The following is a 6,000-nucleotide window of genomic DNA, read 5'->3' on the forward strand; positions in this document are numbered from 1 at the left end:
TACACGCCCTTTATGACGGAGGTGGAGCCACAGCTGCACTGACTCAGAGCTTTACGTTCCTTCCGCCAGACGGCAGTACAGTGCAGAATGTGCCCTTGTTAGAATACACTGGAGCTCAAACTTCTTGTAATCCAGTGTTACAATCTTTCTGTAAGTTAATGTGTGGTGTGCGTACTGTAAGACCTTTGGTATCGCATTATTTGACTTGTCGCTCTAACGAAGTAGGCGAGTGTCAGCAATATGTCTCGTGGTCTTATCGTGGCGTGTTTATCTTCTGCCGTTGGGTCAGACGATAGAAATTCCACTTGCACGCTTAGAGTAGCAGATTGACGGTGACCAACTTTAAACAGAACTTGATTAGTTTTCACGCACATTTATTAAAATAATAAAAAAATAGACATTACGTAACTTGATTCTGGATGCTGTTTACAATTGACAATCTGAAGGTCCTTTGGTCTTGGTACGTTAATCTTATTCTCATATATCTCTGATACTTGACAAAGTGTCTATACATTTTGCTTCATGGCTATGTACAGGAATATGATAATCTTAATAGGTGCAGACTGAAACTTAACTACAGACTAATGCAGAGTAATGCAGACTGACTAATCGGAGGTCTGTACACTCCTTATAATACGTCGAGCGTTCAGGTATCACTGCGCGAGTGTGATCCGCGAGGAGAAAAGGTTCTATGTTAGCAGCAATCTCATTGGCTGCGTTACATATTAATACGGGATCGGCGGAAGCAGAATTTGGTCCGTCTCTAAGACAGCGCCACCTCGTAGTGCGGAGACAGACGAGCGCTGCGCCTGCACTGTTGTGCTTAGCGGGGCGCGCTGTAGTGGGAAAGTAGTGTACGCACTGACTACGCAGAACTATGTACACAACATAATGCTAATGCACTCACAAACAGAAAGTAATGCTCCATTAAACTGAATACAGAAATAATATGCTTAAATATCGCATAAACAGCTTGATATAGTTTGAATATAATTATGCCCTTATATTTTGAAACTAAGAGGATTATTCAGTATTTGTATATTTCAAAACAACAGCTCTATTCACCACCTGTTGAGCATCTATTTTCCAAACAACAGTGTAGTATTTCCGTTCATATTCAATACAGAATGTAATACAGTTCTGTACATGCACATTGTAGTTATCGTAAGGTCAGGTAATTGATGATATATAGATGTGAGCACAGTGTTATCTGTAAGTGAAAATTCAGTTGACTGTGTAAGTAGAGAACACGAACTAAATAAGTGAGTAATTAAAAACATCATTTAGCGACAGGACTCTCAGTGAAAAAATTCACACTAGGTAGGCCACTCCCGAATCTGAATCTGCGGCAGCAAACAAAAAGTCGGTGCTGTAATTTCAGTCCAGAAATTTACCAAAAGAACAAATGGATTCGTGGCTGTGAAGAAAACAATGCTGTTTTTCTTTTTTTTTTGTTTTCCTTGTGCATTATATGGGGAAGACGTTCATTGATGTTAAGACCGGAATAACTGCTATTGGGCATAAATGGTCTAAAATTAAAGTACATGAAATGTCGAAGCAACACATGAATAATATACTTAGTCTCTCATTTCTAGGCAAAACCAACATTCATCAAAAATTAGATTCGCTATATAGACAAACAATGGACAGCCACAACAAACGTGTAGAAAAGAATAGATATACAGGGTGGTCGGAAATTCCCGTTACAAACTTCTAGGACTTTTAGAGGGGAGTGAGTACGTAATATTTTGAATAGGAACACATGTCAGGAAACGCACCGTTTTTGTGCTACAGCCGTTTGCAAACATGTGTGCTAGGTAGGTTTGCAACAGGATAGTCATAGTGACGGGTGCTTACGTCAGTTCGGCTGATGTCATTTGACATCCTGTCCTACCTCACTGACCTGGTTGAGCCTCATTCACGCGTCTGTCAGTGTTGGAGCAACATGGTTGAGTACAAGTTTGCAGAAAACACCGACATGATCTTCCAGAATGGCGGAGCTCACGGCAATGGAAGAGCTGTTCGTCACCTTTATCAAGATAGTTCTCCACAACTTCAGACTACATCGCGTACCCTTTTCGCCACAATCACGCAGCGGTTTCGAGAACGGGTATCTTCACCAGCAGCAGGCGTGACTGTGGCGCTCCAGGGAGGCCCCACACGCCCGAACTGGAAGCGGCGTTAGTGCATCATGTTGATGAGGACCCGTCAACAAGTACGAGAGCAGCCTCATTGTCTATTAATGAGTGGAACTGTAAAACAAGTGATTTACTGGATCACGCCCAGTCAACTACTTGTAAAAATGGTCGCATTAGCAACACGTTTTCAAATGGTTGTAGCACGGAAATGGTACGTTTCTGAATATGGATTCCTGTTCAAAATATTATGTACTCACTCCCCACTACAAGTTCTAGAAGCTTGTAACTGGAATTTCGGAGCACCCTGTATATTGAATTTAACTGTAAACTGCATTCGGTTTTTTGGCGCTTTGGAACTGGCTCTCAGGAGCCACGATGAACCTAATGCCTCTGAAAATTAGAGGGTTTCTCGTGAGCTGGTTCAGTTCAGTGCAGAACTGGATAAAGATCTTCATCTCAGTCAAGTATCAGTGTTCAAATCCACTTCTAACGCTGTTCAGAACCAACTACTGCAATTCGTGTTGGAAATGTACCATGATGAAGTTCCTGAAGAAATAAAACGTGCCAATTACGTTGGAATAATCGCGTCTGAAACCACAGAGGTGTCTTGCGAATTTCAATTGGTTGTTGGCTGGTTCAAATGGCTCTGAGCACTATGGGACTTAACTTCTAAGGTCATCAGTCCCCTAGAACTTAGAACTACTTAAACCTAACCAACCTAAGGACATCACACACATCCATGCCCGAGGCAGGATTCGAACCTGCGACCGTAGCGGTCGCGCGGCTCCAGACTGTAGCGCCTAGAACCGCTCGGCCATCCCGACCGGCAATTGGTTGTTGTTTTGCCTTATATTTTCGAGGGAAAACCTGCTGAAAAATTCCATACTATATCTGAGAGTATTCTGAAACAAAATGAACCATTAATTGGCGATGACCAAGCAACAATACTAGCTCAGAGTTACGACAGTGCATTCGTTACGAGAGTGAAGTCGAATGGCGTTCAGAAATCAGTTAAAGACAAATACGCAAAAGCAAACTACATCCATTGTTATGAGCATCAGTTAATCCTTATTATGTCTACGGCAGCCTCTGTTAATAGAAAAGCCTGCATCTTTTTTGGACATCTTTCAGATATATCTTCTTTCTTTTCTAACTCGCCACAGTAATCAAAAGTGCTGTATAGCATTATTCAAAAAAGCTTGCCTCATGTGTGTGTCGCAAGATGGAATACCATTCGAGAGTAGTAAAACATGTTTGTGAAAACAGAGAAGGTCTTATTACTGTTACGGAAGTCAGAGAAACAAGTGAGAGCATACAACTATCTTCTACTATTGGGAAAGCCGATTCATACAAACAAAGACTGAGGGATAACGAATTTTTGTGGCTATCATTTTTTTATAGGATAATACCTCATGCAGACGTACTTTTTAATCGGCTTCAGAAGAAGGTAACCGATCCGACCAAAGCAAAACAAGACATCTAGAACTTCGAAGAGTGAAGTCGAATGGCGTTCAGAAATCAGTTAAAGACAAATACGCAAAAGCAAACTACATCCATTGTTATGAGCATCAGTTAATCCTTATTATGTCTACGGCAGCCTCTGTTAATAGAAAAGCCTGCATCTTTTTTGCACATCTTTCAGATATATCTTCTTTCTTTTCTAACTCGCCACAGTAATCAAAAGTGCTGTATAGCATTATTCAAAAAAGCTTGCCTCATGTGTGTGTCGCAAGATGGAATACCATTCGAGAGTAGTAAAACATGTTTGTGAAAACAGAGAAGGTCTTATTACTGTTACGGAAGTCAGAGAAACAAGTGAGAGCATACAACTATCTTCTGCTATTGGGAAAGCCGATTCATACGAACAAAGACTGAGGGATAACGAATTTTTGTGGCTATCATTTTTTTATAAGATAATACCTCATGCAGACGTACTTTTTAATCGGCTTCAGAAGAAGATAACCGATCCGACCAAAGCAAAACAAGACATCTAGAACTTCGAAGCTGTAATGGAAAACATCAGAGACGACATTGGCTCTATCGTTAACGAGATTAGTTTCGAAAATGACGAAACAGATCCTGCCAAGAATCCACGGACTCTTGATGAGTATTAAAAAAAGAGATATTTTGGAAGTGGTCGATCCCATCCATTCTGAAATAATACTGCATTTTCATTTCACTGGTAACCTCATTACAGCCAACTTATTTGACGCAAAATCAGTTTGACAAATACTGTACATCTCAAATTTTCCAAATAGCTTGAAATTACAGACACATACATATTTCTTGAAAAAAGAAAGGTGAAGGATAAGTTTCAAGTCTTCTATGCTAGGCCTGAATTGAGAGCAGTTTCTGGCGCAGCTCCGTTTCTTTCGCTGATCCCTCTGATTCTAGCGGATGAGCTTCGTGATGCTTTCGAAGAGACTGTTAAAGTTCTGAAACAGCTAATCACGATGCCTGTCTCGACATCGGAAGCTGAACTGTGCTTTTCAGTGCACTATAGAATTAAAACGTTTTTACGAAACACCATGAAAGAAGAACGACTGAGTGCCTTAAAGACGCTATCTTGTGAAAAATTATTCGTGTGTAAAATTGAGGATTTCAGTTCAAGAACGACAGATTTATTTGCCAACAAGAAGAAGCGGCGGATAGATTTCCAATACCGTTCCTTCTAATTATTTTAAAACTGTCTTCTTAAAGTCATGGAGTTGCTGCTTTTGGTGAGAACAATGCTTTTAGTTTTAAATGTTGGCAATTTGATTAAATTTGCTTCCCAAAATCCAGACTAAATTTTCGAATAATTTATGCCTGCTCTATTATTTCTTCTGTTGGCACTTATGTTGTAGCGGACACTTCTCTGGTAGTCGGCCGCGAACGTAAAACAAACGAGGAGTTCTGGCTATCGAGGGGGCAAGAGCGGAGTGGGGGGGGACAAGCCACGCCTCCCTCTCACACAGCTGGCAGCCTACGTCCGTGTTCTGTGCTCCTGGGCAGGCAGAACCGATGTAATAATGTACATATGGATCCCTGATTCCATAGGTTTTGTGAGGGTGGTATTCAAACCCCGTGACAGAGCAAGACAGCTCTCTGCACTCATTTCAAAACAAGAAAAGGAAACAACCAGCAAGCGCAACTCACAGCAATGTGAAGTACACAATTCATACAATAGCGGCTGGAGCGCAATTGTTAGCTGTGGTGGTTCGGGCCCGAAGTCTCGCCAGTATCTTACGCAACCACATATCAAAACACCCCCGCACATACCCTGTGAGCAGTGAAGAATTGTGCTGTTGATATGTGGGCGAGGGTACATTAGTATGTGCTTAAAACATTTTCGGGGTTTCTGTTACTATCTATATTTCGTGCAGACATGCTAAAAAGATAGCTACAGCAACGTCTCTGACTCTCTCTCTCTCTCTCTTTCTCTCTCTAAATCTTATACAAACGATCGCTATCATGTTCTCCAAGAATATATCAAACTCCTACAGTGTGTAAGAAGGTCGCTGTTGTAATAAATGTTCTGTTTCCCTATATGTTTTTTTTTTATATGATATCTTACTAAATGTATGAATTATTGACAAAATTTCGTAATACGTTCGATACTACCAAACAAAGATTACTTTTTTTAGATGATAATCTCGGAATAGTTGGAGTATAGTGCAATCGCTGACGAACCGCACAGGGGGGGGAAAAGGGTACCACGCAATATTTACTACAAAAATAACTGATAACACAAAGAAAACACTGATTAGCTAAGAACAGGAGTAACTGAACGGTCGCCAGCCCGCTAGGGCAATGAATCTCCAGAATCTTGAGAAAGTTAATGGCAAAGAAGTTTAAGCAAATAATCACTGGCGTAGCAACA

The sequence above is a fragment of the Schistocerca americana genome, chromosome 8 (assembly GCF_021461395.2).
Source record: "Schistocerca americana isolate TAMUIC-IGC-003095 chromosome 8, iqSchAmer2.1, whole genome shotgun sequence".
Classification (NCBI taxonomy): Eukaryota; Metazoa; Arthropoda; class Insecta; order Orthoptera; family Acrididae; genus Schistocerca; species Schistocerca americana.